We start from the raw sequence: 13,060 nt of genomic DNA, 5'->3' as shown, positions 1-13,060 counted from the left end.
CCCTAGAGATGCAGTTCCAAATTGTCAGAGTGTAATACATACTGTTATATGCAAATCAATTTTTATCATAACCAATGTTCATACAATGAAAATTCCTGGATTATCAAATGATTTCTCAGCTAATTTTCTGGCCAACTTACTTAAAATTATATTCAGCATAATGAAATTACATACTATGACAAAGAATATTATACTAAAGCATGTCATAATGTATAATTCTTGAAGTACATGACCTCTAAGATCCCTTGAAAATCTGGAGTTTTAGAATCTAAGCTTTTTTTTCAACTAATTATTTTATCAAGAATTTTATCACAAGCTATGCCATTATTTTCTTTTTATTGCCCCCCCAAACAGAAGGTAAAATGCTTTCATAGAGTAGGCATAGAATAAATGTTTCCTTATTTGAATTTGTTGAATTTTTGATCAATAGCCAATAAACTTCTTGTTAATGGATTTAGAAACAGGAGCTCAATCTACTGGCAGAATTGTTATACTAGGAGATTTGATTCTAAGAATTTATCTGGAGCTTTGTCCAATAAGAACAATCTGCTGTTAGGTAGGAAATACAAAATTCTTATAATATAAAATTACTGCTTTCAAAGGGTTAGCAGGGTGACTTTTATCAAAATTTACCAGGTTGCACTTTAGAAAAATCTCTTTTGGATCAGTTTATACTTGCCATACTATATGACTTCCATAATATTCTGATTTTTATATTCCATCTAAATACTGCAAATTGTGCTGAATGATCTTTTAGAATGTTTTATTTTTGTAATTGTTCCCAGGAGGACTGCATAAAAATTGCTTTAAATAATCAAATATTTTAATATTAAGGAGATGGATTATATTTAATTATTTATAGCCTTGCACCCAAATCATCATTGTTAATTAATTGGTTTAATTCTTTCTTTTGCTTATGGCTAGATATTAGCAACTACCTTGCTAAGGGGTGGTGGTATTGATGACAAACCCCTTTTAAATTTGTCTTTCAGTTTTGACTGCTACATTTTGAGAGAATCAATGATAAAATGGAGAATGTCCAGAAGAGTTTAATTAGAATGTTGTAAGACATCACACCCATTCTTTATGAGGAATATCAGTTATAGGAATTGGTGATGTTTAACATGGAGGAGAAAAGGCAAGGTAGAGAGGGCAGTCTATTGAATGCCATCAAACACATGAAGAACTATATTGTACACCACGAATTATGCATGCTCTTTTGACTATGATGGTAGAAAAAAGGAACAATAGTGGGAAGTTAGGAAGATGGACTAATCTAAGGTTTCATAATCTTTTTGGCTGTCATAGACACCTTTAGTGATCTAATAAACTCTACAAAGTCCTTCTCAGAATAATGTTTTGAAAAGCATGTAACTACAAAAGAAACCAATTATTTTGAAATATTGCTGTGCAAATATTTTCAATTCTCAATCTCCTTTTATAAAACATCCTGTATCCCCCAAAGCACTATCTTGAGCTTTTTTTTCCTTTTCTCCTATTACTGTCTTCTTTGTTGAACTCATCAGCTTAAATGAATTAAATTATTGCCTCTTTGCAGATGCTTTTGGGAAAAATTTATCTGCATCTACCTTCTTTTCTGATTTCTAATCTTAATGCTCAGCCACCATTGGACATTTTGGGTTTTGCCAGGCAATGAGGTTGTGACTTGCCCAAGGTAGTGTCTGAGGTCAGTTTTGAATTCAGATCCTCCTGACTCCAGGGCTGATGCTCTATCCACTGCGTCACATAGCTGCCCTTCCATTGGACATTTGAACTAGATATCTCAGCCACCTCTTAAATTCAATATGTCCAAAACAGAAACTATTTTCTTAATCATAAATTCTCCTTTCTTTTCATCTTCTTTTTTGTTTTTAAGGGTATCTTCATCATTTCATTTTACTCATACTCTTTTCTTCACTGACACTAATTCCTCACATCCACTTTATTATATCCTGTCCCTTCTACCTTCACAATATCTCTCTTATACATCTACTGTGTTCTGGGTTAACAAACACACTGATTCAAGCTCTTATTTTCCTATATCCATATAATTAAAATAGACTTGGAATTACTTTCTTGACTCACGACTCTTACTTCTTTGGTCTAACCTCCACTTAGCTGTCCGTTATCCGTTATTTTCCTGAAGCACACACTTGATTATACTACTCTCCTAATCAATGCTCTTTCCTCCAGTGTCACATATAAAATCCTTTGTGTGTTTTTTTTAAATTCACTTAGAGCATGGCCCTTTTAATTTTTTTCCAGTCTTTTGGAATCCTTTTTTCTACTTCTTTTCTTCACTGTACTTTCCTCTTAACTCTTTGTTTATTTTCACACACTTCATCTTCTAATAAATTTCCATTGACTGCACCATATTTTTTAAATAATCTCTCTCCTTGCCTCCATTTCTTGACAATATCCTTGAAGTCTCAGTTCAAATCCTACCTTCAATAAGAAGACTTTCATTAACCCTTCAATGCTAATTCCTTCTCTCTCTCTGAAGTGACTTCCAATCTACCCTGTACAAAGTTCCCATATACATAATTTGCATCCTGTCTCCACAATTAGACTGCAAGACCCTTTTGATGGTCCTATTGAGGGCAATAGTTGTTTTCATTGCTCAGCATAGTACTTAGCAATCAGTAAGCATTAAATAAACACTAATTAACTTGGCTTAAAAAACACTTTCCTATATCATAGTTTAAGAATCAAAATTTTTCTAACAATTGGAGCTATCTACCACAAGACTCAAATGGTAGTAGAATTTTCTTTCATTTGATGACTTCAAACACAGACTGAGTTAATGAAAAGCATCTATTAATTTGGTTCTATAAAACTTACACTGTTCTAAGGCTTGCAGATCTGAACATAAAAAACTTACTCTAATACAGAAGACAACTTTCAGGGGGAGCTTGCATTCTAACCTGGCAAATCTTAAGGTTGATGAGTTGGAGAAATATAAAGTATGATATGCTCTGTTCAGAAGCTGTAGTTGCATTAAGTTATTTATAATTTCCCAAAGTAAAAGGTGGCAATTGCAAGTCAATATATTCATATAATTAAAGGTCATTTATTTTATTATTTTATTACATGGTACAGTGAATAGAGTAGCTGGCATGAAATCCGGATGACTCATCTTGAGGTTAAATCTGGACCTAGATACTTATAAGTTGTGCGACCTTGGGCAAGTCACTAAACTGCTGGCCTCAGATTCTTAATCTATAAAGTGAGTTATAGAAGATATTGGCAAACCACTCTAGTATCTTTGCTAAGAAAACTCCAAACGAGTTTTCATTAATAAAGAATCAGACATGATTGAAAAAGAAATGAATAGCAATAATATTTTAGAGGAAATTCTAAGTTGAAATAGAAGACCACAGACTATTTTTAACCTTGAAGTTCTGTGACTTCTCAAAGTATGAATTTAAGAGTGAAGCTTCATTTTATCTTTCCAAAAGAAGCCTTTGTAGTTTTCATAAAATTACTGAGAAACTATGCAATGAAGCTATAATTATACTCACAAGTTCTTATTGGACCACAAGATTGGAAGGAGGCAAAATGAGAGGGGAATTGTAAATAAACAAACAAGCAAACAAAAAATGAATAAATAAATAAATGAAGAAATGAAGAAATGCAGAAATGAATATAAAATATAAATATTTTGCTCAATGAGATTACAAACAAGCAAGCATGTTTTTATTGTTTTTCTGTCCTAGTTCACAAGAAAAGCAGTACTGATTTATTTACTAAGATTAAGTAGAGAGAAATCTCATACAATACAAAATAATTCTTAACAGCATCAAAAAGCAATAAGAGTTTTAATGTTTGCAAAACCCTTTACAGAAGTTGTTGTTGATACTGTGCATTCTTCTTTCTTGAAGAAGACCATGACATAAGGGAAATGATGCCATTACATGTAACTGAGCTGGATTTAAATGAGAGTTCATAATTATCGTATTTGATTGTTACAATAATCCTGTAATACAAGTTCTATTATAATTCTCACTTTATAGCAGGACACACAGGAGTAGATAATATACTACCTATAAAATTCACACATCTACCAATTGACCAAGTTCATATTTAAACAAAGGTCCTCTAAATTAAAATTCAAAACTTTTGAATATACCTTAATTTGCAGTCTCAAATATTATGTGTCATCTTACCTTCCAAAATTTTGCCACACACCTTTTCTTAAGACTTTAAAAGATTTAAACAAACTATTAAAAAAATCTTTGTGGGGGGGCGGCAAGGTTACACAGTGGTTAGAGCACCGGCCCTGCAGTCAGGAGTCCCTGAGTTCAAATCCGGTCTCAGATACTAAATAATTACTTAGCTGTGTGGCTTTAGGCAAGTCACTTAACCCCATTGCCTTGCAAAAACCTAAAAAAAAATCTTTGATAAATTAATTTTTATTATTTTATTTGCAAAGTGAAAATGAAGAAAACCAGATGTTTGCCTATTTCTAGATGCACATACAAATATAAATGTTTAATAAATATTTTGGATTGAAAATGTAGTCTTTGACATTAAAGAGATTATTTTGCTTTTGAGAAGGAAGGCTTGTGCATCTGCAGTACAAGGTTGATTATAGACAACATATAAGCAACTACTAACTTGCAACACACATACATCTCCAGTTTCATGCATATGAGAAATTGATTCTTCAGTAGTATTTATAATCAATGACTTTTGATTTCCTATGATTTTCATTCATTTTTTTCCCACAAATATTCAGGTGATCTATCCAGTGCACAAAAGTCTTCCTCTTTTTTTCTGACTTGAAGATACCAAATATTTTAATCTTTTTTCTTGTTACTACCTGAGTGATCTACTATTTTTCCAAGAAGCATCTTTTAGATGACTTCTTGACAGAAAATCATCCATGGTGACATGTTATACATTGGTGAGACCTACCACATGCCTTAGGTGGAATTTTTGGTACTTTTAATAAAGCATAACTATGTAACAATCATCTTAAACCTAGTCTGGCTATTTCAGTTGCCAAAGATCTATAGAATAGTATTTCTTCTCAGGATTGAAAGAAAGGACCTTATAAGATTGGGGTTGCAACTTATAATTTTCTGTTAAGCAGCATTCAAAAAAAGTATGTCCAAAAAGAGTGAGGGATGCAGGGGTAAGCGAATTTGAAAGAATGGGTGAGGTCAGAAATAAAGAAAATAGAAAGAAGATTAATTTCCCAGAGATTTCCTCATCTTTATATATGATGCAACTTTTCCCCCTGATTTGCCATTTCTTTTAAGAAAATCCAGTAAAGAGTAACTAGATTTAAAATCTTGGAAGTCTTTGTGTAAAAAAAAAAACATTAAAGTCTTTAAAAAGCATTTACTCACCTTTGTTCTCCCCTTATTTTATTGACAGCTTCCACAGGTGTTACGATCCATTATTAAGTGTTTCTATTACTATCGATTCTATTTGGTGACTATTTATATTTTTAAATTATTGTTTTTCAGATAAATATGACAGTTATAATTGTCTTGTGTTTGTTTACTAGAAATGTTTCACCAAAATAAGGAGAGGGGTGAACAGTTAGTACTTACTCATACAAATTCACCTGGGTAGGAGACTGCTCTCCAAAAATAGAAATTAATAAATTGCTTTGGAATTCAGAACATTTTATCAATTGTATTTATAATTTAAATTAAACTTCACTAACTTTCTAGAGAAGATTAAAACTCTCATGTACTAATCTCATCTCAAAGTGGAGAGGTCACTCAGCATTCAGATTTTCTCCAACTACCAAAGGGAAATAATTTTGGAGGGGGTGAAATCAAATATCTAAAAAAAGTCATGAAATGATCCAGTCTCAATGGGTTAAAACAGGTGGAAAAAGACAATCAATTTCACACAGTCTCCATAACAAAAGGAAATTTAAAATTCTTCTCACTCCATTTGTACCTCATAGTGATAGCTGTGGAACATCAAATAAAGTAATACAATCTTAGTAAAATGTTGCCAATTACCAATCCCCAATAATTTTTGTTTTAAAATGGAAAGCAGGTCACTCAAAAATTATTCATGATGAGTTAAATTGAATCCATTCTCATATATAGAAACTGCTTCTAGTTGAGGCTTCAACAAACCCTTAAAATTAATAGACCTTCCTTTGGCATATCAAAACAAAGGACAATAATAGTCGAACTCATATTTTCTTAGTTGTGCTTCAGCCTGTACTAGATCAAGTATTTTAGCTTCTTCTGATCACTTTTGAAAGAAACTAAAGAATCATTTTTTCCGGTAATTATATAAGAATTAGAGAGAGTAATGGATGGTACAGAGAGCTGAAAAAGAAGGGAGAAAAATGTTTTTGTCTCCCTGATGAAGATGTAAAGTTCTTAATTACTTCCCATCTATTATTGATAAGATCAAGGGGTGGCTATGTGGCACAGTGGATAGAGCACTGGCCTTGGAGTCAGGAATACCTGAGTTCAAATCTGGCCTCAGACACTTAGTAATTACCTAGCTGTGTGGCCTTGGGCAAGCCACTTAACACCATTGCCTTGAAAAAAAATCAAGTAAATTTCATGTTCTAATGCATACATTTTGAAAGCATTCCTTGAGAAAATATAAAAGAAATTAAAATGAACTTCATATATAGTTTTTATATATTTTCACTGACCTTCTCTTGGGCTGACAGTTGCAAAGTACACATAAAAATAAATTCCAAAACATTTCTTTTTTTAAATATAAAAACTAGTTTTCAGATTTTAAGTGTATGGCAAGTACTATGGAAACAGATGGATAAAACAGTGGGTGGATATGAATTGAAAATCATATTAGATTATCCTAAGTAATACCATCTGACATCCAGTTAAGAAACTGCTATAAAATTCATTTTCTCTATATATCCATCTGACATCTATTGGTAACATAAGAAGTTGGCATATTGAATATGGATAATTTCTTTTAGATCTGTCAGTGTCATAGTATTTTGTTTTATCTTGTAATTTAGCTAGAAGATGGCCACCATGTGTTTCTAATAGGGTTATACATCCACCAATTTGAGTTATTGGGTCATCCTGTTGTCTGCAACTTGGTTTTTGTTCATATTACTTCTTATCCTGAGAGCAAGGATACAATGTGCAAAAAGATCAATTTTAAAATAAATTACTAAATATTTTATATAATTCTCTACTGATCAACTAAATTCAGAAGTTATTTTTCTTTCATTGTTAATTTTTGATTGGATTATGATACAGTCCATACACTATTCTAACTTCGGTGAAAAATGAAATTTGTTAAATGCTTAGTACAGTGTCTAACACCTAGTGGTTACTTAATAATCCTACTATCCCTTCCACCCTTCTTTATTTCATCTCCTCTTGCCTTTTTTATGCCCTACAATTCTGCAATTCAGGACGTTATGAAATAAAAAAGGTTTTGATTCAATGGTAGAAGGTATATTATGATGTTTATTCCATATCTTGGACCTGATCTGACCCTCTTCTTGTATTTGGCTTTGATTTTCATCTTTGTCTCTTCATATACTTTTAGAAAATAATTTTCTATCTGTGTCTGTTGTTATGTTGTTGTTGCTGTTTTCATATTTAAACTACTAGATATCTTCCTTGTCTTTTCTACTTTTCCAATCTTACTGGGATAATTTATTTCACTACTGATGTCTTTATTAGTTGTTATATTTCTATATCTTGCCTAAATTTCTGTTGGCTGGAGTGTTTGCAAAGTAATTTTTTTCTTTGTACTGATATTAGAAATGCTTCTTTAAAAATACATTTTTTTCTTTCCTTTGATAGTTATGTTTGGATTTCTAGTTATGCTACCTTGAGTTTCATCTTGAGTTCCTTTGTTTTGAAGAAGATTTTATTCCATTCCTTCCTTGGGAGTTTGGTAGGTGCTGGATAATGTTATGGTATTCAAATCCCACTTACATTTGAAGATCTTTTTACTCTTTACCTAAAATTTAATTAGCAGTATAATTTTGCTATCATTTCTGATGTTGATATTTTTATTGTTTAATTTATCCCTTGACATTTTTTCCTCATGTTAGCTTCAAATGCTTTTCTTATATTTCTCACATTTTTCTGTTGAGGTTTTTTTTGTCTTCTCATTTTCTTGAGGAAGATGGTTAATTCTTAATATGTCCCTTTGTATAGCATCTTTACAATTGATAGGGTTTGCTTGAATGTGTTTGGAATAATCTGGAGGACTAGTACTTCTGGTATGAGGACTTGAATAAAACTTTTTCAGGTTGTTCATCCATTTGTTGTTTCCACCTGTCATACACTTATCACCTATGACTACAAGAAGCTGTAATATGTATAAAGATCATGTTGGAAGGGATGTGGGAAATCTGGGACACATACATTATTGGTGGAGCTGTGAACTCATCAAAACTTTCTGGAGAGCAATTTGGAATTACACCCAAAGGGCAACAAAAATGTTCATACCCTTTGATCCAACAATATCATTACTGGGCCTTTACCCTGAAGAGATTACAAAAAATGGTAAAAACATCACTAGTAAAATAAATATTCATAACAGATCTATTTCTGGTGGCATAGAATTGGAAATTAAGTGAATGTCCTTCAATTGGGGAATGACTTAACAAACTTTGTATATGTATGTCATGGAACACTATTGTTCTATTAGAAACCAGAAGGGATGGAAATTCAGGGAAACCTGGAAGAATTTTGAATGACTTGATGATGAGTGAGATGAGCAAAACCAGAAAAGCATTGTACACTCTAACAGCAATGTAGGGCAATGATCAACCTTAATGGACTTGCTTATTTCATCAGGCGCAATTTTGGGATATCTGTGATGGAGTATGCACTCTGTATCCAGAGAAAGAATTGTGGAGTTTGAACAAAGACCAAAGACTATTATCTTTATTTTTTTTAGGTTTTCTCAAGGCAAACAGGGTTAAGTGGCTTGGCCAAGGCCACACAGCTAGGTAATTATTAAGTGTCTGAGGCCCAATGTGAACTGAGGTACTCCTGACTCCAGGGCTGGTGCTCTATCCACTGTGCCACCTAGCTGCCCCTTACATTCACTTTAAATAAATATCTTATGTATTTCTTTCCCTTAATCCTAATGGTTAACCTGAAAACATGCTTAACACAAATTAGTAAATGCAATATTAACCTGACTGTTCCCCACTGAGAGGAGGGAGGGTGAAAGGAAATTTAATAACTTATAAATATTCATAGGCATATGTATCCATGATAAAACCTTTCGTAACATATATTTGGAAAAGTAAAGCATCAACAAAAATATATTTAAAAATAAAAAAATAATTTAAAAAGAGTGAAGTAGATAATTTGTTTAACTACCTCACTTAAATAGAATTCACATGTAAGACATAGTGCTTAGTGGCAAACAATTGGAAATTAGGGGGATGCTCATCAATTGGGGAAAGGGTAAACAAGTTAAGGTACATGAATACTATGGAATTCTATAGTTCTATAAGAAACCATAAATGGTAGGACTTCAGAGAAACATGGAATGACTTATGGACTCTGATGCTTAGTGAAGTAGACAGAACCAAGGAAACAATGTAAACATCAACAACAATGTTATGATGAACAACCGTGTTGAAAGTAGTTACTCTCAGCAGCTCAGAGTTAGAACAACTGTATTTGACTGGTTATGGACTATATTACCCACAGCCAGAGGAAGCAAAACAAAACAAAACCAAACACACATGAAAAATAAAACAGCTCTTCAGAATCTGACGAACACTTTATTAAAATTACCTCATATATCTCTTTCCCTTAAGCCTAATTCCTCAAGCCAAAAATTACTAATTTGTAAACATGTTTAACAAAATATGTATGTAAAATGCTAAAATGCTGTTCCCTGCTGAGGGGAGGGGGTTGGGTAGGGAGGGTAGAGGGATGTTTTGTAACTTGGAAATATGCATGTAAATATAGATGAAAATAAATAAATAATTTTAAAAAGGAAACAAAAAAAGAAAAAGAAAAATACGTAGTGCTGTTCTGTCATGGCTCCTCTTCAAAATGAAGGGTAAACAACAATATCTCACAAGTCTTCATTCATTTCTCTTTGTCTTGCATTATTCTTTCATAGTTTTTTCTACTTATTTAGATGATCTTGAGGTAGCAGCTGCATTAGGAGTGACGGGGGACCAGTGCAGAGGGATCTTTGTGAAAGAATTTCAGGGACTTAAACTTTCTCTCAGCCAAGGAAGTTTTTAAGGTAGGACAATGGGTTCTAGAGGGATAGGGAGAAACTATACAGGGTGTTTGGGGTATCTTTAAAAAGGAGAGATTAAAAAAATAAAAAACCAACAGGTGCAAGGATGTATGGTGAGGGGGAAGTTGGACTTAGGACCTTGAGGGGGTTTCTGGTTTCTGTTAAGCTACAGGGTTGTGTTTGGGAAGCACCTGGACTCAGGAAGCCAAGCAGGACTTGAGAAAGGATGAACACATGCTTGTTTATTACAGGGTGCCCAGGGTTTGTATACAAGTTGTTCAAAACATGCTTTTCAAAAACTCAAGTTTTGGGCTTCAATGATCTCAGAATAGAGAGGGATGTGTATCTCAAAGTCAAAATAGAGATGGTTGGCATCCCATCATCAGAAACTTTAATAATAGATAATATTTATATGGTACTTTAAGAGTTGCAATAGACTTTACAAATATTATTTCATTTTCATCTCAAAATAATTCTGGAAATTAGGTTCTTTTTGTATGTTTGTTTGATTTTTATAATCTACATTTTACAGATAAAGAAATGGAAGTAGAAAGAAGTTCTATAAATTGACCATAGTGTTACTTTAGTAAGTTTCTGAGGTTGGCTTTGAATTTTTTTGCCCAGCTCTAGGTTTCATACTACTCTTGCCAAGACCATTTTCTCTTCTATTATTTATACATTCTCTGTTTACATATGACTAAACACAGATAATTTTACTCTGTTTCCTTACTGATTTCTTCTTCTTGAGAACTTCATTATTTTCAAATTTGTTTTTCCACATTCCTCTCTTCACATTCTATAATTTCTTCTGTATTGATGGCAATTTTCCTGGAGCCTGGACCTGAAAATTGTCCAAGATTCTTCCCATAAAGAGAAACTAATTTTTCATCATCCTCAATTTATGTACAATGAAACTTATGGGAGAATTAAATTGGCTATAGATATATCTTCACCTTCTTTTACAAACCTCTAGCTGGTACAATGAATAGAGTGCCACACCATGAAGTCTTGATTTTGTGAGTTTGAAAGAGGCCTTGGATACTTACTGGATGCCTGAGGCTGGCCAGCTTGCTTCACCCTGTATGTCCAGGATTCATCACCTGCAAAATGAGCTGGAGAAGGAAATGGCAAAACATTCCTTGCAAGAAAACCCCAAGTGGAGTCATGAAGCGTCTGACATGACTGAAAAATAGCAACAAAAGAGTTTCACAAATGTTAGCATTCCCTATGTTCCTTCATTTTCTCCCTGAGCATGATTGTAGCACAGTATGATTCCATATTTCTCTCCTATGGAGAGCAATCTTTAGGTTTCTGGCTTTCTGAAGTACAGAGATTGGATAGGGTCTATATTAAGGTTTTTTGTAAACAGTGAGGTAGACTTGGAAACTCTGAAAAACCATAATGACCAGTGTAAAAAGGCTGGTGAGTGAGTACATTAGGAACTGGGTGTTAACCTTTTTTTATTTTTAATTTATCAGGTTGTTATTAGCATTCTTGGAGTCTTAGACTATGAAGATAGTTGAATATTTTATCTCTTGAAAATAATAACTATTGGGGGAATAATTGAGAGGTCATGAGGATCAGAAAAAGCATTGTTTTGTCATGTAATCTATAAGTCTTGGAGGAACATGGAAAGTAAAAAAAAAGAAATGTCCCCTTTACTTGCTCCATTGCTACTTGTTTATTTACAAAATCTCAAGTTGTGTGGAGATAAAGTAATAGTGGTATTAAGAATGTAAAAGAAGTAGTCAAGAATTGTGGATAAATATCAATTGTTGCAATTGGATGATTCTCCCTTATCCTATATATTTAAACAAATGTTGAATAATATTTCAGTGATTTATTGGAACATAGAATATTGTTAGGAAAGATGGAATTATTAGTCTTTGTTTATTGTTTATAACCTTAGTTTTGACCCATACCAATCATCTGGGAATTATTTATTAGAACTTCCAAAAATGATGTCTGCCTTAACAGAGGTAGGCCCTCCAACTTCACCACACTTATTCCATCAAAATATACAATTTATACCAGCCAGATCAAGCTATGCAGTGAGAAACAAAATGAAATGACTTCTTCCATCCAAGAATGAGCATAAACAAATCAGCAGTCCACAAACAGGAAGAAATAGAGAGGGCAGCAAAGCCAAGGCCAGAGTAAGTGAACAAATCCTTAAATCCAGCCAAATATTTATAACTTACAGCATTGAGTTTGGGGCAGCAAGAAAAGGGTTCCCCCAAGAAAGCCCTAGGGCATCTTTAACACAAAAACAGAGATCTTAGGATCACAGGGGACAGAAATGACCTAAGAATATACAGTGGCTACCAGTGTGAGCATTTTACACCAAGACATAAGATTAGGTCAATTTTGGAGTCTGATTTTTTGTCTTTTACACTATGTCTTGAGATAACTTACAGGTTATGATACAGATAGCATTAACATCTGATGAAATGAACATTAAAGATTGGGGTGGGAGGCACTCCCTAGATTTAGAGTTCAGAATTACAACCCAGAGGACCTAGAGTGACACCAAGGAAGACTGATTACCTAACGCCCAACCATATATAAGGGTGGAAAAGTTGGTCTTAACACAAAGCTCTAATTCAAAAACTAAAGCTCTAGTGTTGGATGAATAAATAAAAGGGCAGCTAGGTGGCACAGTCGATAGAGCACCAACCATGGACTTGTGTTCAACTCTGGCCTCAGACACTTGATAATTACCCAGCTGTGTGACCTTGGGTATGTCTCTTAACTGTTGCACAATCAAAAACAAAACAAGAAAGAAATAAAATATCTGGTTCTTTGGGTTTTTTTTAATTGAAGAACCAAAGTTACTTCCAAAAAAAGGGTTACTTTGTGCATA

The sequence above is a fragment of the Macrotis lagotis genome, chromosome 6 (genome assembly GCF_037893015.1).
Source record: "Macrotis lagotis isolate mMagLag1 chromosome 6, bilby.v1.9.chrom.fasta, whole genome shotgun sequence".
NCBI lineage: Eukaryota > Metazoa > Chordata > Mammalia > Peramelemorphia > Peramelidae > Macrotis > Macrotis lagotis.
The sequence above is the reverse complement of the archived record's forward strand: the minus strand, read 5'-3'. Positions refer to the sequence as shown.